Genomic DNA, 20,712 nt, shown 5'->3' on the forward strand with positions numbered 1-20,712 from the left:
GATACATCGTTCTTCTAACAAGCACAGATCAATATTCTTCTCAGTGTTCTTGAAGGACACACCCTTCTGAAGACTTCAAAATCAATTCCTCAGTAATCAAGCTGCTCTTTGGTCCAGACACATTCATTACAACTAGGTGAACATTCCATAAGCTAAATGTATTTCCTGTTGGTAGTGCTAGCAAGTGAGCAAGGCAGACCCTGTCAGAAGCAAATTCTTATTTCCTCAAACTGGACTTTGAATTGTTTTCAGCTAAAACTTTGCAGAACAAATTGAGAGCACTCTTGTCTATCACTTTAATCTTTTAAACATGTACTTCATGACCTTATACTGAACATGCTCAGAAATGTACCCCTAACTGATCATATGTAGAAATGGGACAGCACCTATATGAATATTTGTAGACTAGAAGAATAAAATCATGTGCTTCCTTTGCTGTAGGAGGGCCCTTCTCTGAAAATAATTCCCCAGTTCCATTGGCCTGCTGCAGGTGATAAATCTTTCTCCACTCTTTTATGTCTTGACTGCTCATTTTAGCTTTGCCTTCAACAGATGTGAGCCTACTATGCTAAGTTACACTAGAACACTAAGAAAGTTGCTGACCTCTAAAACATATACTAATACGGAACATTTACAAAGATAGTTTTGGTTGCTCTTATATGTAAAATCATCCTGCTTTAAAAACTGCTGTCCTATTCTGTCTCAAGGATAATCAAATTCAAAGTCAGCAGAGGGCAAAACCTAGCCAGTAACCTGAAATCAATAAATAAAAGCTCCATTAGGCAATATAAAAATTCTCATTTAAGCTCCACACATGGACATAATAACAAGGACTCTGTAAAATCATCTTACATTCTAACAAAGCATCAGTGGGGGCTTATGTCTATCACTGAGGAACTGTTTGACATTTGGAGCAAGATTATAATAGGATCTTTGAAATCAAAATGTCAAACTGACATACCAGCTATGGCAATTACTCCAAAAACCAGTGACTAAGTTAAATACAACAAAAGAGGCTCACTCCATAAGAAGCAGTCATTTTTGCTCTCAAATTTGTTTCTGTAATAACATTAGTTCATGCATAATTATGGTAAAGAGAAAACTTACTAAACCAGAATTCTGTGGATTCCTAAGCAATTTTTCCAGACCAAGGATCTACAAAGAGCAGAGGCAGAATTACCACCTTCAATAAGTAAAGAAACGCCCCTGGCTTGCCTACTACATAAAAACAAGAACACTTAAGCAAAGCATGATATGATATCCCAGCTCTAGGAAGGGACAGGCAGAAAGACCATTGCAAGTTCAGAGGTAGCCTAGACTACGTATAGAGTTTCAGGGGCCAGGGAAACACAGAAACCCTGTCTTTAAACAAAACAAACAAAAAAGAAAAAACTATCAAGAATACCATCATCTTTACCTTAAGAAACTTAAAAATGCATACTATTTCCAAGACTACCATCCCCTTTTTCGGGCACTTCAAGACACACATTCCTGTGCACTGTCTCAGTACAGCAGACAGACACTTCTACTAATTTTTCCTATGCGTTTTCAGTATCTGCAGTAGCAGCCACAATGACCTGGGACTGTCTGACCAATCTTCTAAGGCAATGGTTTTTTAATTAATGTCTGCTTATAAAGTTATATATATTGAGAGTATCATCTCCCATATTTCTCGCTTTCCAAAACAAGGAATAAAGTTTTGGAAACTGATAGTTTCTATGTAACTGAAAAAAAAAAAAAAACTATATGATAAACTAGTACCTTTTAAACTCGCCTATTATAAAACATATTGCAAAACAATTTAGTAATTGAGTCACATTTTTTCAGCAAACCAAAATAAAACTTAAAATAATTCAGTACATCTCCCATAAAGAACAGCAGGTGTTAATATCACAAGGCATATTTTGATTTTTATCTGGGTTGTAATTCAAAAGTACTTAGTTTATACCCCACGAGATTCTCTTCCAAGTTAAAAATACAAAACAAAAAACAAAAAATGTATTTTAAAGAAGCTTCCCATTTAAATTATTTTTGTTTTTTTGTTTGTTTTTATTGTTGTTGCTGCTGTTGTTTCCAGACAGGGTTTCTCCCTGCTGGACAGCCTTAGCTGCTGTGCACTCAACTCTGTAAACTGATTTTGAACTCAGAAATCTACCTGCTTCTGCCTCCGAAGTGCTGAGATTAAAGGCATGTGCCACCACCATCTGGCCCCATTTTAATTATTTTATATAACTATTTTTTTAAAGTATGATTACAGAGTCTTTCAAGTAAACAATACCACTTATAAGCCTTCAGTTCCAGCACTCAATAGGAAGAGAGAAGAGGATCACTGTGAGTTCAAAGCCAAGCAAAATTACATGGTAAGATTCTGTCTCAGAAACAAACAAAAAATATCCAAGTGCCAATACATTAATGTTGCAATATTTGCTTTGTCGTATTTGTTAGAAAAGGGTCTCAAGTATTTCAGGTTGACCTCCAACTCACTACATAGCTGAAATTGAACTTTAACTTAAGATCAGGGGCTGAAGAAATAAATGGTTCAGCAGTTAAAAGCACATGTTGCTCTTGCAGAGGACGACATAGGTCCGGTTTCCAGTACCACATGGTGGCGCACAACCATCCCTAACTACAGTTCCAGGAGATCTGACACCCTTTGCTGATTTTCACAGGCACTAGGCATGCACATAGTACATATACATAAACACACATAAAATATTCAAACACATAAATCAAATATTAAAAACAACACATCCACGATGAGTCCTGCTTTCCCAATGTAAGAGTAAAACTCACAAATTCCTACATAGCCTTGCAGCTACAGCACAGCAGGCGATCCAGACTACCTTAAACAAAAGCATAGGAGACTAGTATGGACCTGGATGACATAAAGAAAGAGACTCTGTCTTCTTTAGCCAGGACATATATGCTGCACAGGGATAGGGCTGTAGGAGACTGATCGCTCAGGGTTCACAGTAGAGCAAGTTTCTTATCAGTATTACAGGAGATGGCCTGAAGCCAAGTGGTCCAGCCCTACAAGCAATGGTAGTATACACCTGTATCCCAGCATTCAGAAGGCTTAGGCAAGAAGACTGTAGTAGAAGGCCACCCTAAACCACACAAGGTTATCTCCACCATACCCCAAAATCTCAGTACAATTATGTCTATTCATTCAGTGCCCTGAACAAGCATACTGCTGCACCACACACTATAATTTTCTGATTATGTGAAATTCAGATTTTAAAAACCTGTTCTGTAATACATATGCCACTAAAATTACTTAGTATGGAACATCAAATGAAAAATATAAGTTAAATGTCCCGCAAGAAGGCTCAGTGTGTAAAGACACCTGTTCCCTAGCTGGCAACCTTAGTTCAATCCCCAGGCCCTCATGGTGGAGGGAGTTGTTCTCTACTATCCACACCCACACAGTGGCATGTGTGTATGCAAACACACACAAGCTACAAGTGTAATAACAGTTTTTAAAATACATTTTGTAGCTGGAGACATGCTGCTGCACTTAGAGCCTGTACTGCTCCCACCTAGAACAAAACTGAGTCAGTTCCCAACACCCAAGCTGGGTGGCTCCCAACCACCTATAACTCCAGCTCCAGAGGGATCCGGCACTTCTGGCCACCGAAGGCACCTGCACTCATGTGCACATACCTACATACAGTCACATATACATATAATTAAAAGTAAAATATTTTTAAGGTGTATTCTTAGAAGAATAAAATGTGCCGGGTGGTGGTGGCGCATGCCTTTAATCCTAGCACTTGGGAGGCAGAGGCAGGCAGATTTCTGAGTTCAAGGCCAGCCTGGTCTACAGAGTGAGTTCCAGGACAGCCAAGACTACACAAAGAAACCCTGTCTCAAAAAAAAAAAAAAAAGAAAGAAATGTAAATAAATTATATCGAATAAAAAAATTTAAAAAAAAGGAAAAAAAAAGAAAGAAAAAAAAGAAAAGAAAAAAAGTAAAATTTAGCTTTACTCAGTATGACTAAGATGTTTAATTTTATGAAGCTCCAATTTTTCTGATAAATGAACACTTGGCATAGGAGCCACACTGTGTAACCGCTTCCTGCTATAATGCCAGTAGCCAGTACACCCAAATTAGAGCTCCTCTGAAGCCAATGAGTGGGCAGAGCACAGCTAGAGCCAAAATGGGAACGCATGGGATTTATTCTCTGGAAAAAAAGAAAAAAAAAAAAACCACACACACACAGCATAGGGAGGAGGAGCATGGGGAAGCCATCTGTCACAAGAACTGTAACATGCCACCTCAATCTAGGCAATCAAGTTTTAGGTTTTAATTGTACTCGTGTGTTGTAATGGCCAATAGCTTTCAAATTTATGTTAAATTATGAATGGAATGAACAAGAGGAAAAACAACAACAATGTAACCCTAACTATTGAAAAGAGCAATTCCTAAAAGCAAAGAATAGGAGAGGGAGAGAAAGGATGAGGGAGGGAGGAAGGGCAGGAAGGAGGGAAGGAGGAAGGCAGGGAAGGAGGGAAGGAGGGAGGGAGGGAAGGAGGGAAGGAGGGAAGGAGGGAGGGAGGGGGGAAGGAGGGAAGGAGGGAGGGAAGGAGGGAGGGAAGGAGGGAAGAAAGGAGGGAGGGAGGGAAGGAGAGAAGGAGGGAAGGAGGGAAGGAGGGAGGGAAGGAGGGAAGGAGGGAGGGAGGGAAGGAGGGAAGGAGGGAGGGAGAGAGGGAGGGAAGGAGGGAAGGAGGGAGGGAGGGAGGGAAGGAGAGAGGAAGGAACCCATCAGAGTTGAGTATGATGACTAACCTGCAATGTCAGCACCCAAATGCAGAGGCAAAAGGATTATGATGAGTTTAGGGCCAACCTGAGCTAAAGTGTGAGGCTTAAAAAAACCTAAAAACACCAATAAAAAAAAAAATCAGAAATCTGCCAACACTAAGCAAACAAACTCAATTTCTTCTCATCAGTTTTCTATATACATTGTGTTTCAAATCTATAAGCAAGTTCTAAATTGTTCAAAATTGTTCAATAAATAAACTTCCCAAAGAAGAAGGTAAAAAATGAGGCCACAACTCAAAACTACAATGTCACTCACCTCTATCTCAATAGCCCCGCCTTTATCTATACCTAAGTCCTTCTTAGGGTTTTACTTTAATAAAAAAGTAAAATCACTGGCATTAAAATGAATGTTAATTGCTACTGCTCTTTTCATGTTTTTTTGTTCTTTGAGACAGGATCTTGTACTGTATGTATCCCTAGCTGGCTAAGTTCTCACTGCGAAGCCCAGATTAGCCTTACACCTGCAACAGTCTTCTTTCCAAGTGTCCTACCCCTGCCCTAATTCCTCTCACTTTTAAATCTCAAACTACAGTACACTTTAATACAGAAGAGGCAAAACTATTAGACTTTTATTTCTTTTTTTATGTATATTACTTTTTTGCCTACATGTATGAATATGCACCCCCATGTGTGCCTGCCCAAGGTGGTCAAAAGAGAGTGTTGGAAACCCTAGAACTGGAGTTAGGAATAGTGAGCCACTACATGGGTGCCAAGAACTGAACAGAGGTCCTTTGGAAGAGTAGCAAGTGCTTTTAACGACTGAAACATTGTGGTGGTTTGAATATGCTTGGCTGAGGGAGCCACACTATTAAGAGGTGTGGCCTTGAGAATTGCTTTTTCTAACTCTGAAGAACTGAGTTGGGATTTTGATGGGGATTGCATTGAATCTGTATATTGCTTTTGGTAAGATGGCCATTTTAACTATATTAATCCTGCCAATCCACGAGCATGGAAGATTTTTCCATTCTCTGAGGTCTTCTTCGATTTCCTTCTTCAGAGACCTGAAGTTCTTGTCGTATAAATCTTTCACTTGTTTGGTTAGAGTCACACCAAGATACTTTATATTGTTTGTGGATATTGTGAAGGGTGTCATTCCCCTAATTTCTTTCTCAGTCTGCTTATCCTTTAAGTATATAAAGGCTACTGATTTGCTTGAGTTGATTTTATAACCAGCCACTTTGCAGAAGTTGTTTATCAGCTGCAGGAGTTTTCTGGTGGAGTTTTTTGGATCACTTAAGTATACTATCATATCATCTGCAAATAGTGATAATTTGACTTCTTCCTTTCCAATTTGTATCCCTTTGACCTCCTTATGTTGTCTAATTGCTCTAGCTAGAACTTCAAGTACTATATTGAAAAGATATGGAGAGAGAGGACAGCCTTGTCTAGTCCGATTTTAGTGTGATTGCTTCAAGTTTCTCTCCATTTAGTTTGATGTTGGCTACCGGTTTGCTGTATATTGCTTTAACTATGTTTAGGTATGGGCCTTGAATTCCTGTTTTTTCCAAGACTTTTAACATGAAAGGATGCTGAATTTTATTCATCTGGAATAACAAAAAACCCAGGATAGCTAAAACTATTCTCAAAAGAACGTGTGGGGGAATCAGTATCCCAGACCTCAAGCAATACTACAGAGCAATAGTGTTAAAAACTGCATGGTATTGGCACAGTGACAGGCAAGTGGACCAATGGAATAGAATTGAAGACCCAGAAATAAATCCACACACCTATGGTCACTTGATCTTCGACAAAGAAACCGAAAACATCCAGTGGAAAAAAAGATAGCCTTTTCAACAAATGGTGCTGGTTCAACTGGAGGTCAGCCTGCAGAAGAATGCGAATTGATCCATTCTTATCTTCTTGTACTAAACTCAACTCCAAGTGGATCAAGGACCTCCATATAAAACCAGACACACTGAAACTAATAGAAAAGAAACTGGGGAAAACCCTTGAGGACATGGGCACAGGGGAAAAGTTCCTCAACAGAACACCAATAGCTTATGCTCTAAGATCAAGAATTGACAAATGGGATCTCATAAAATTACAAAGTTTCTGTAAGGCAAAGGACACTGTCAAAAGGACAAAATGGCAACCAACAAATTGGGAAAAGATCTTCACCAACCTTACATCCGATAGAGGGCTAATATCCAATATATACAAGGAACTAAAGAAGTTAGACACCAGGGAACCAAATAACCCTATTAAAAAGTGGGGTACAGATCTAAACAAAAAATTTTCACCTGAAGAAATTCTATGGCCGAGAAGCACAATAAGAAATGTTCAACATCATTAGTCATTAGGGAAATGCAAATCAAAACAACCCTGAGATTTCACCTCATACCAGTCAGAATGGCTAAGGTTAAAAACTCAGGAGACAGCAGGTGTTGGCGAGGATGTGGAGAAGAGGAACACTCCTCCACTGCTGGTGGGATTGTAAGATGGTACAACCACTATGGAAATCAGTCTGCCGGTTCCTCAGAAAACTGGACATGACACTTCCAGAGGACCCTGCTATACCTCTCCTGGGCATATACCCAGAGGATTCCCCAGCATGCAATAAGGACACATGCTCCACTATGTTCACAGCAGCCTTATTTATAATAGCCAGAAGCTGGAAAGAACCCAGATGTCCCTCAGTGGAGGAATGGACACAGAAAATGTAGTATATTTACACAGTGGAATACTACTCAGCAATTAAAAACAATGAATTCATGAATTTTTTTAGGCAAATGGTTGGAACTTGAAAATATCATCCTAAGCGAGGTAACCCAATCACAAAAGAATACACATGGAATGCAATCATTGATAAGTGGATATTAATTAGCCCAGAAGCTCTGAATACTCAAAACACAATTAGCATATCAAATGATTCCCAAGAAGAAGGAAGATGAGGGCCCTGATCCTGGAAAGGCTTGATCCAGCATTGTAGGAGAGTACCAGGACAGAGAAAAGGGAGGGGGAATGATTGGAGAATGGATGGAGAGAAGAGGACTTATGGGACATATGGGGAGAGGGGAACTGGGAAAGGGGAAAGCATTTGGAATGTAAACAAAGAATATAGAAAATAAAAAATATATATATTATATATACATATATATATATGTACATATATATATATACAAAAAAAAAAAAAACAGGTGTGGCCTTGTCAGAGCAAATGTGTCACTTCAAGGGTGAGCAAACATATGGGACCCAGTTCTCTGACCAGCCTTCAGATGAAGATGCAGAACTCTCAGCTCCTCCTGAGCCATGCCTGCCTGGGCACTGCCATGTTCCCACCTTTAATGATAATGGACTGAACCTCTGAACCTGTAAGCCAGCCTCAATTAAATGTTGTCCAAAGATTTGTCATGGTGTCTGCTCACGGCAGTAAAACCCTAAGATAGAAATTATCTCTCCAATCCCCCAGACTTCTATTTATTTAAGTCAGCAATGTATATAGTATCTAGAATGTAACAGAGTTGCCTTCAAACACAGCATCAAAGCCAGGCACAATAGCATGCATGTGCAATCCCAGTACTCTAAAACTTGAGGCAGGAAGATTTCAAGTTCAAAGACCATCCTGGGATATATAGTGAGATGCCAAAATCCAAAATAAAAATAGTTTTTAAAAACATTTTTGTAAAATATGAATCACTATGCTTCTAATTTATTTGTATGCATTCTTTCATTCAAGCAGTTTTTGAAATCTACTCCCTAAAAGCTCCCTCCCCTAAAAGCCTTATTTTCTCAAAGAAAAAAAGGTGAACCAGTATGAGTGGGAATGTTTGGTGCCAAGCTCAGTGTATGATCCGAAGGACCCATGATAAAAAAAGAATTGACTCCTAAGTTGTCTTCTGAATTCCAAACAAGTGCCATGGCACACACAGACACAAATACACACACACAAACATACCACAAATTAAATCAGTCAACAAACCAGTAAATAATTGAAGATGTAAAAAACAAAAAGAAAGAGAAAAGGAAAGGAAAGGAAAAGAAAGGAAAAGAAAGGAAAAGAAAAGAAAAAAAGAAAAGTAAGTTTGTAGAAGGAAGCATCCATGCTTGAAAGTGACGTCTGACTGAGTGGCAGACAAAGATCTGACAGAATAGGATATGTCCAACTGTCATGGGAGACAGAGAAAGAAGAGCTTAGTAAGAGAGAACAGTGCAGAGAAAGGAGGAAGGAGGCAGTTTTTCCAAGGCAGGCTGAAGAGAGAATGAGTCAGAGAATGAAAGAGAGCCAGAAGATTGGAACAGATTGCCAGAGTTAGTTTGAGGCCAACAGAGCAATTCAAAAGCCAGGGTGGGTAGGGGGAGAGACCACATTGAATCAGTGAACCTAGAGAGGAGTTTGAGCCAGAAGAGCTGAGTTGAACCAGCCAGCTAGAAATCAGAAAGAACTAGAAGGGGGTGAGCTTATTCAGCAGTAAGTCTCAGTGGCTGAAAACATTCTAGGCCTAGATAAGATTGTTATGAGGTTAGAAGTTTCCAGGACTAGGCCAAGGTTAACAGACTGAGGCAGTAAGCCTCGGAGACAATTACTATGAAAGAATAAAAGTTACTTTTACAGCCCTCCTCCAAATCAATAATTTATTATCCTAATGATATAAAAACTGAAATCATTCATGATTCAGAAATTATATATCTATTGTTCAAAAGTGTAGTAAGGAAAACATCACCAAATCAATACAACTCAATCAACAAAACTCCCAGGGAAAACCCAGAGTTAAATAAAAATAAACCAAATGTTTACATATCATTAAGTAATGAATGTTGAATTCAAGTCTTCTGCAGTAACTGTAAGCAATTATAATATAAGGATTCCTACCTCCTTTCTAAAACAGTCAGTGTGGAAGACCACCCAGAATTGTGGCAGCACACAGCTAGTCTGAACTAGGACATTTAGCAGTGCCGCCTTGGACAGCACACTTACCTCTGAGCCTCAGCGGCCACCAAAGGGATCTAATATCTTGGTTGACCTCCACAGGTACCTAACACACATATGGTGTACATATATACATGCAATCAATACACCCATACACAAACAAAATGAATTAATAAATCTAAATCATTAAAATAATTATTGAAAAACTGGCTTTTAAAATGTACAAGGCTACCTTAAAATTACATGTAATAAATTAGAAATAAACATTATCTACACCTCCTACAGAGCACAAAAACCAGAGCCTGTTTCTTTGTGAACGCTATACCATGTTAATAATGCATGCTCTATAAAGGTCATGGGCACTCTTTATCAAACAAACTCTACCAGCTTCCTGCGCAAGCACAGAAAACTCATGAATAAGTACAACTGTTCCAATAAAGTTTTAGAAACATTGAACTTTCATATAATGTTCATGTCACAAATTTGATTTTTCAGACAATTAAACATGAAACCAATTCTTAGTTTGCAGGAAGTACAAATCTTCCAACCCACAGGGGTGGGCACTGAGTATAATCTGATGGACTTCTATTACATATTAATGCTTCTCATACTTAGCTCACAACCAAATTCCCACCAAGCCCTCAGAAAACTGTCACTGTAATTTTTAGTTAAATGTATTTAGTGTGTGTATGAGAGAGAGAGAAAGAGGGAGGGGGAGAGAGAGGGAGAAGGGAGAAGGAGGGGAGAGGGATGGAGGGGGGAAGGAAGGGAGGAAGGGAGGGAGGGAGGGAGGGAGGGAGGGAGAACACACACACAAATGGGCAGCCAGCTCATTCATGCCATCATGTCACCCTATCCATTTAGACTCACAGGAAACCTTATAGGATTCAATTATTTTCTTTTCACCAGAGATGGACTCGAGTTATTAAACTCTGCATCATGTGCTTTTATCCGCTGAGCCACTATCTTCCTGGACACCATATTGAAAGCTACTTTCTTGCACAAAACCATCCTTTATTCAATTCTAATTTTTTAATATTACTATCTTTTCTTTTGTAAATAACAGTAATAGTAAATATTTCTATTTGACAAGTTCTGATCAGTATTCCCTATTTCTTCCTACTTTTTAACTTTTTATTGCTGTGCATAATTAAGTCCAGAATGGGCCTGTTAGATAAGGGTGCTGATCACCAAGCATGGTGACCTGAGTTTGAGTTCTGTAGCCCACCTGGAAGAGAAAATCAGCTGCCCAAGGTGTCCGCTGGCTTCCACATGCATGCCATGGCACATGTGTACATATGAAGAAGATAAGCAGGTGTATGAGTGTGCTGATTGCATGTATATATGTCCACAACACGTGTGTTGGGTACCTGTGGAGTTCAGACAAGATATTATATCCCTTGAAACTGGAGTTAGGGATGATTGTGAGCCATCATGTGGGTGCTAAGAACTGACCTCCATCTCTCCAGCCCTAATAAATATCTTAAACACACATTTACATTTCACTCTGTTGTGCTTAAGTAAAAAGACCAAAATCATACTTTAGTTCACTTCATAACTAGGTAAATATCTATTATTAACCAGAAATAAAACTTATACAAAAGCCACATGTCCCTATGTAAATTTTCAGCTCCTTCATCTATAAATACAGACAGTATCATTTATCTACGGGACTACTGTAAAGATTAGAAATAATATACTCGATCAACAAGAGAAAACCATGCTGGGCGGTGGTGGCACACGCCTGTAATCCCAGCACTCTGGGAGGCAGAGGCAGGTGAATTTCTGAGTTTGAGGCCAGCCTGGTCTGCGGAGTGAGTTCCAGGACAGCCAGGGCTATAGGGCTATAGAGAAACCCTGTCTGGGGGGGGGGGGGGGAAGGGGGGAGACAAATCCAAGGGGGGGGGGGGGGAACAAGAGGAAACCATGCCTGGTACTGGAAATCTATCCAACAATCCAGGGTTGGTACGGTGATCTTGGAAGTGAACCTACAACCAACCACCACTTTACTAAGCCTGCATTATTCCTAATCATTCCTAATCACATTCTAAATATTTGACCTTATGCCCACGGGTTAAATGTGCTTCTCGCTTCTCATCACAGAAACTTTCCTTTGAAACAGATGAGACTATTAAAGCAAATTATAACCAATCGAAATTCAGAGAACAAGGAATTCTGTGGTGCCTTGTCCCAGCTGCTACATCTACAACACAAATCCTGAACCTAAGGCTCTGATATTACTAGGAAAATGAGAGCAGAGAAACTGTAAAGGCCAGACAACCAGGAAGTTGCTGTAAATGTAAAAATGTAAAAATGTTAGAGCCCACACCCATTAGGGCCCATCAACATGGCTGCCTGAACAAGATCTAAACACTGACAACACCAATGGACATGAACATCAAAGGGGAAAATTTTGTGGGGCCTCAATCCTTGACAAAGAACTACAGACAATGGGGGATAAGGAAATAATAAAACTAGTCTTCATCAGGGAAGGGCCCCCTAACTGGTTATCTAATACAAGTAGCCAGCTCAAATCATATAAATACAGAGAACATTATTTGAACTGAGCAGGTTGCATACATGGAGAACTAAAGAAAGAGGCCATGGATTTAACAAAGAGCAAGAGGAGGATGTATGGGAGAGACTGAAGGAAGGAAACGTAATAACATACTTTCAAAAAAACTTAATGAATGTATAGAAAAGTATCAGGAACAGTTGAAGTGCCTGTCAGGCAAGTACCATATCCAAAGCACTCATAAAAAGCTGGACAGGCGCGAAGGGCAGAGCAGGCATAAGCAGGCATACACAGGCATACACAGGCATACGCAGGCTTACGCAGGCATATACAGGCATACGCAGGCATACGCAGGCTTACGCAGGCATATACAGGCATACGCAGGCATATACAGGCATACGCAGGCATATGCAGGCTTACGCAGGCATATACAGGCATACGCAGGCTTACACAGGCATAAGCAGGGATAAGCAGGCATACACTGGCATACGCAGGCATAAGCAGGCATAAGCAGACAGATGGATCCCGGAGCTCAGGGCCAGAGGCCAGCTAAATGGAGAAAGTCTAGGTCCAATGAAAGACCTTGCTGCAACAAAGTGAGGTGAAGGGCCAGAAAGATGACTGCAGGAAGGACATATGCCACCAAGCCTGAAGACCTTAGTTCATCCCCAGAAACCACATGGGAGAAGGAAAGAACCAATTCCTACAAATTTGTCCTCTGGCCACTATACATGCATTGTGTCATGTGCCAATCCCCAAAAAAAGAAATAAAAACTTAAAGAGGAGAGCAACTGAGAAAGACATCATTCTCAATCATTGGTCTTCACATAAAAGCACACACACACGTGCAAGATGGTGCACATGAATACATCCATACATCACACACACCAAAATGGAAAGTATCTACTGTTCCCTATATGTACAGTGCTCTACAATAGTTATTAGTAGCATCTGGCAACAGTACCATTTCAAGAATATTGAAGAAGATACATAAAAATCAAGATAATGTCAGATGTAATACCACTTTTAATATAAATAAAGCAAATAACTGGAATAATGTGAGCATACTGATATACAAGGTTTTAGCTAGATTTTTTTGTAAAAAATTAAAAAACAAAAGACAGTACAAAATGTAAGAGTTTAAAATGTCAGAGGGAGTAAATACAAGCGCTGAACATTGACTATACTAAAGGAATCCCCACTGCCTTGAGGGGATTAAGTTTTCTTCACACAAGAACACATGGTTAAAATTATTTGCAATGTTTTGTTCCTAAATAACTGGCCAGAAACTCCTTACCACAAGAGGGGGTAAGGTTAGAACATGACACATACTCAGAGCAGAAAAATTTTTTTTTCAAGAGTATTGCATTCCTTTTGGGAAAGGACTCTATAATTCACAGATGAGTCATTACGGAAATAAAAATGTTAAATAATGAACATCACTGTAACTGAAAACCCTGCAAACTAATTACCCTACTCAAAGTTCCTGCTAGCTCCTCCAGGAACATTAAGGCTGATTTGCTATCCCACATTAGTTATCTCAAGTTTATTAAGCATTGCGACCCACTTTCTAAAAGGCCTTATAGGTCCCGTGCTACTGACTGCCTTGTAATAGCAGATTATAAGGAACATTTGTACTTGAAAAATACATAAAATTTATATTCATGTAATGTTTAACTTTTCAATCAACTAACATTTACTGCATATTTATGTCAGACAGTCTTGCCCACATTTTTTTTTTATTTTTATTTTCTATGTGGATAGCTCTGGCTATCCTGAAACTTGCTCTGTAGACCAGACTGGCCTCCAACTCAGAAATCCATCTGCCTCTGCCTCTGCCTCTGCCTCTGCCTCTGCCTCCATAGCGCGCACCATGTCCAGTCTCTTGCCCACAATTTTACACATCCTACTTCCTTTAATGTCACTTAAATATTGTAACAATTAAAAATGTGTTGTCCTCCCTTAAGAACAGGTAAGGCTCAGGGAGATGATTCAGCAGAAAGCAAGCACCTGTGGAGCAAGTGTGACCAACCCGAGTTTGGAGCCGTGTAAAGCGACAGCAGATGTGGTGGTAGACATGCAAAATCCCAGAATCTACGTGAAAGGAGAGGCAGAGGCAGGAGAACCAGCCAGAAGCCCACACGAAAGCAAGCACAGTATAGTGACAAAAATCCTGAGAGACTCCTCAAAACAACGGAGAAGAAACAACCTACAAGGAGCCGGCCTCTGACCTCCACACATATTGCAGCATGTGCATGTCTGTGCTCTCTTACTCATATACAAAATAATTAAATGAATCCTTAAAAACAGAGCTGGTGAAACTTACAAGAAGACTGTACATGTAAAGGCCGATTTTTATGCCAACAACCCAAAAAGAATTTCAACAGCCGAGCCATGTATTTATCATGCTTAGTAGTGGGAACCTCTCTTTATGAATGATTCTTAAATTGGAGCAGTACAATTTAGTGAATGAAATCTCAGAGAATCCCACTGACAGAAACACAGTCATGAGTTTAACTCAACGCTGGCTCAGGATTCTGTAAGCTTAATGGACTAGAGAAGATGACACTGTGCTCCTGTCTACTGTATGCTGATATTCAGAGCCCTCCATACTAAGCTCTCTTTTACACTACTAACAGTTACTTTGCTAACAGATCTCCACTGTCCAGGAATCTTTAATGAATATCCCTCTCTACGTACAAACTCCTTTGCAGGTCCTACATATGTGCACACATACATACACACGAACTTACACACACCCATACACCCCTTCATACACACGCCTATACAGAGTAATAGTTTCAATTTTTTAAATATAAATTAACAGAAAATATTAAAAAGACAAATTCCAAGGTCATCATCACTATACAGCTAATTTTGAGATAAGTAAGACCTTAGATCCTTTCAAGTACAAGGCAAACCAAAGCATTTAGAAAAATAATACATGGAAACCTAATTAGGCAGTGATGGTTTAAGATTTACATGCCAACTTTAAGAAGCTATCAGGTGCACAGAGTAAAACTGTTTCTGTTGTTGGAGTGTTTCCGGCAGTGTAGGGCCCAAGCCAAGATGATGCTTTACCATTTACCACTGAGCTACACTCCCAGCATCAAAAACTGTATTATGGTTATGATTATGGTTGTACACTCAGTAATTTAAATTATATACTTAATTTCAATGTTTTATAATATAAAGCTCTGTTTAAAACAAAAACAAAAACCAAAAAACGGTATATGACTGATTATATAATGCAGACCAGGTTCCACAAAAAGTTTTCCAAGTAGACCAGAGTCTCTGAAGGCCAAAGCTGCTGACATGGCTACTGCAAAGGCCTGAGCTAGTACCTGACATCCATCTAAGTCAGCACACAGTGCAGAGTTCAAAGCTAAAGTGTGTCAGTAAAAGATGGCACAAGGAGGCTGGAGAATTGGCTCATTGCCACTCTTATAGAGGACCCGAGTTCAATTCCCAGCACCCACACTGTAACTCCAGCTCCTGAGGCTTCGGACACCCTCTTCTGGTCTTTGTGCACCAGGCAAGCACATGGCACACATACACACATGCAAGCAAAGCACTCCTACACATAAAATAAATCCAAAAAAACAGTTAAGAAAAAAGGGGGGAGCACCGTTGTTAAGGTTTTACTGCTGTGACTAGATACCATGACCAAGGCACCCGTTGACTTGCAGCTGGCTTACAGGTTCAGTCCTTTATCATCAAGGCAGGAGCATGGCAGCATCCAGGCAGACATGATACAAGAGAAGCTGAGAGTTCTACATCTTCATTAGAAGACTGGCTTCCAACCTCCAGACAGGCAGCATACACCAGCTGTTATGAGGCCCCCAACACATATACAGCAGAGGACTGCCGGGTCTGTATTCATTCAGAAATGATGCACCTAACCTTCAAGAAACTGGAGGCCCCAGGGAGTTTAGAGGTCAGGGTAGAGGGTGGGGGTGGGGACATCAGGTGGAGACAGAGGGATGTGGAGTGTCAGAGCAGTCAGAGGATCGACAGGGTTGGGAGGGGGCATGTGGAGGGGAATAAAATAAGGAGTGTAAAAAATAAATTAATAAAAAAAAAAGGAAAAGGAAAAAAAGAAGACTGGCTTCCAGGCAGTTAGGATGAGCATATTAAAGCCCACACCACAGTGACACACCTACTCCAACAAGGCTATACCACCTTACAGTGCCATTCCCGGGCCAAGCATATTCACCATTCCCAGGGCCAAGCATATTCAAATGACCTCAGGGAGGGAGGGGTGGAGGGATGGCTCAGCTAAGCACTTGTGGCTCTGGCAGGCAGGAAACAAAGGTTTAGTTCCTGGAATCCACATGGTGGCTCACAACCATTGCTCCCTCCAGTCCCAGGGGATCCCACACTGTCTTCTGACAATCATGGATACCAGGTAAGGACATGGTACTCATGCTTTATTAATTTCCTCACTTAGGATCTATATGACCGATTATATAGAACAGACCAGGTTCCACATACATTTTCCAAGTAGACCAGGGTCTCCTAAGGCCAAAGATGTTGAATGTGCAACACATGCATATACCAATCACTCCAGAAAAATAAAAATTACACATAAAAATAAAAATCTTAAAAAATGTTTAAAGTGGTGGCACAGTATGTATCAAAAACAAGTTATTGCTGGGCGGTGGTGGCACACGCCTGTAATCCCAGCACTCTGGGAGGCAGAGGCAGGAGGATTTCTGAGTTCAAGGCCAGCCTGGTCTACAGAGTGAGGTCCAGGACAGCCAGGGCTATACAGAGAAACCCTGTCTTGAAAAAACCAAATCCAAAAAACTAAAAAAAAAAAAAAAAAAAAAAGAAAGTTATTGCAGGTATATAATTAAGCTGTACATAAACATTTCAATCTAATATTTTCCACAAACTGCCAAAATAACAAAACCTAACTTGATCTCTTAGGTACAGACTGGAATAACACAAAGGAAGGATTTTTTTGGTTTTTATTTTAACTTTGTTGCTTGTTTTGAGGCAGAATCTCACTACATAGCTCTCACTCTGTAGACCTGAACACACAGAGACCCACCTGTCTCTGCCTCTGCTAGTATTAAAGGTTTGAGCCAAGACACCCAGCTTCAAGGGAGATTTTCAATGAACATTACTACAAATAACAAAGAGAAGTAAAAGTATTTAATCTGTATTAAGAACTAACCTTCTGATTTCAGAATGAAAAAAAATGAGTTATTTCATGAATACACAGGGCAGTACAATGTCAGTTTATAAAAGTATTTCTAACTTTGTAGAGGAAGAATAGAACATTTCCAATACAAAACTGTTTCCACACTGAAAGCACATTTTCTGCAATATTTCTTTCTTATTCAGAAATTTCCTCCTAGTTCATCGTACAAACAAAACAAACTCCAATGTACTTGTTAACTAAAATGAAAGACCAGGGAAAATCTACCACAAAAAAAAAAAAAAAAAAAGACAACCCTTTTTTTTGTTTGTCTGTTTGTTTGTTTTTTGGATTTGGTTTTTTCAAGACAGGGTCTCTCTGTATAGCCCTGGCTGTCCTAAAACTCTCTCTGTAGATCAGGGTGGCCTCGAACTCAGAAATCCACCTGCCTCTGCCTCCCAGAGTGCTGGAATGACAGGCGTGCGCCACCACCTCCCCGGCTTAGACAACCCTTTTTAATGTATAGTGATTTTCAGAAATTTTCAGAGATTCTCAAATTTCCTACCTTTAGAGAAAATAACTTATTGAATCAAAACATAAAAATATCTAAATAAAATCCCCTAAGTACAGCACTGCCATCTGATAGCTTCTGCTCCTCCTTCCCGCTCAGGGTGTGAGCACCCACCAGCCTCTCCTCAGCTAGAATTACAGGTGCACATCACCATGTCCGGCTGTTAGACGGGACACAGGGATCAAGCCAGGTCCTCACACTTACATTTTTACCAACCAAGCAATCTCCTCAGCCATAAAATAATTATTCTTAAAATAAGCATATAACTAAATCCAACACCCAGAAGTCTTACAAGACATAACTGAGAGAGAAGTCCAGGGGCTGGAGTGACAGCTCGGCAGCTAAGTACATGGCTGTTCTCCTCTTCTAGAGCTCCTTAGTTCAATTCCCAACAACATGTCATGGCTTACAACCATGTCTGACGGGATCTGATGCACTCTTCTGGTATGCAGGCTTACATGCAGAAAAGCACTTATATACATAAACAAATAAACCTTTTTTAAAAGTACAAGAACCACTGGGCAGTGGTGGCGCACGCCTGTAATCCCAGCACTTGGGAGGCAGAGGTAGGCGCATCTCTGAGTTTGAGGCCAGCCTGGTCTACAGAGTGAGTTCCAGGACAGCCAAGGCTACACAGAGAAACCCTGTCTTGGGGAACAAAAAAAAAAAAAAAAAAAAAAAGTAGAAGAGCTGATGAAAATAAAATCTAAAATGTAACTTATCCAAAAACTTTACTAGCTCTGCAACTACACAAAGCCCATAGTAAGACTTTCATTCTTCTCTACTCTATCAAGCTTATATTAAAGTCTTTCTAGTCACAATTTTTTAGAAGAACATCTCTGCTCAAATATATATTTTATATACACACACATACACACATACACAAACACACACACACACACATACTACTCTTCTTAATCAACAACTATTTGAAACTGGAAGTCAAGAACAAAAGGAGTCCGAGACATAGAAACACCTGAGGGTTTTCAAACATTTAAAAGGGACCAAAATCCCCAGGCTCAAACAGAAATACAGAAATGTATTTAATTGCTATAAATTCTAATAAACCAGTCTTCTTCACAAATGAAAGATGTCTGACCTCTGGGAGCTAAGAAAGGATAATGAATGCACTATTTAATTAGGGGCCCACTGCTAGCTGACTATAATCTATTAATTAGCATTCTCAGTGTCTGTATCTCACTGTACTGTCTTTAAAATTGCACGCTTTGTTTTTTGGACTGAATTTACACAATTTTAGAATTCTGTGGTAATTACAGTGGGTGCAAGAAGAATGTATCTGCGAGCACTGGTGTTTAATTAGGGCATGGGGTAGACCCAGATAAAGCAGTGTTCACCATCTTCAGCATATAATGGTTTCCTTGGCATGAAAAACCTGTGGACTGTTTCTTTTCCAGAAAAATACTAAGTACCGATAATTGTCTTCTAAGAAGATTAAATATTCTGCCTTTGAATGTAGCATGGTAACTGGAAAAAGAATACTGAAATGATTTCTTTCCTGATCCCCATACACCCTTTCAGTATACACATAAGAAAATGCTTTATTTATTTCAAAATCAAAAAATATGCCAATAACTTTTTTCCTCAATAAACATTTCCAGGTCACTTGACAATAAAACTATCTTATTGGTGGCTATGTTTTCAGCAAGACACGCTGATGATTAGATAATAGTGTATTTTGTACACCAGATCTGCTCTTAATTTATGTGCTGAGGTAATCAAGATAGACTGAGAGACAATGAATCTACTCTTGAAAAGACCAGTTTGGGGCTGGTGGTTAGGCAAGCTAACATAAATCTAACACTTAGGGGAGGAAGCAGAAGAGTTCCAGACCAGCCTACACTGTACAGTAAATAAGAGAGGAGTGCTGAATTGACTTTTAATTATTTTAAAAAATACAAACCTTTTACTTACTTACTTTGGTACACCAATGAAGATTTTTTATTGAGGTGACTTACAAAAATATGTGTGAGGGGAGCCAAGCACAGTGGCCCTTTAATCCCAGCACTCAGGAGGCAGAGGCAGGTAGATCTCTATGAGTTATAGGCCAGCCTGGTCTACAGAGTAAGCTCCAGGACAGCCTGGGTTACTCAGAGAACCCTGTCTCAAAAACCAAAACAAGCCAGCAAACCAACAAAATATCCTGTTCTTATGGGGCTGGAGAGATGGCTCAGGAGTTAAGAGCAATAGTTGCTCTTCCAGAGGACCCAGGTTCAAATCCTAGCACCTACATGGCAGCTCACAACTGTCTGTAACTCCAGTTCCAGAGGATCTGACACGCTGAAACAGACATACATGGAGACAAAAACTAACACCAATGTAAATAAAAAAAAGTAAAAGGATATGAATTAAGGGGTTACTTACAGAGACAGAGGTAACTCAAATGCAACTGTGTCACCAAAACCCCACTCCCTTTGCTTTTTTGTTCTTGTTTTGTTTTTCAAGAGAGGATTTCTCTGTGTAGCCCTGGTTGCCTAAGGATTCTCTCTAGACCAGGCTGGCCTTGGGCTCAGAGAGATATGCCTGCCTCTGCCTCCCAGGTGCTGGGATTAAAGGAGTGTGCAGCCACCACCGTGCCGCTGCGGCCAGCTGCGGCCACCACCGCGCTGCGCTGCTGCGGCCACCACCGCCGCCCGCCACCGCCGAGGCCACCACCACCTCCTCCTCCCCACAAAAAGGCCACTCCAATACAGGTGATGACAATCTGAAGGCAGCAAGCCAGGTCCAAGAATCTCCTGCTACAGGCTAGGAAAATGCTCTTCCATTGAATTGT

At 40.1% G+C, this 20,712-nt stretch overlaps 1 protein-coding gene across 5 annotated transcripts in view; it reads right to left on the reverse strand.

The window, feature by feature from the left end:
• Positions 1-20,712, reverse strand: part of Erc1 (ELKS/RAB6-interacting/CAST family member 1) — a 296,730-nt gene that overhangs the window by 247,633 nt on the left and 28,385 nt on the right. The gene's annotated exons all lie outside the window — the stretch shown is intronic.

Source organism: Apodemus sylvaticus, chromosome 2, assembly GCF_947179515.1.
Source record: "Apodemus sylvaticus chromosome 2, mApoSyl1.1, whole genome shotgun sequence".
Lineage (NCBI taxonomy): Eukaryota > Metazoa > Chordata > Mammalia > Rodentia > Muridae > Apodemus > Apodemus sylvaticus.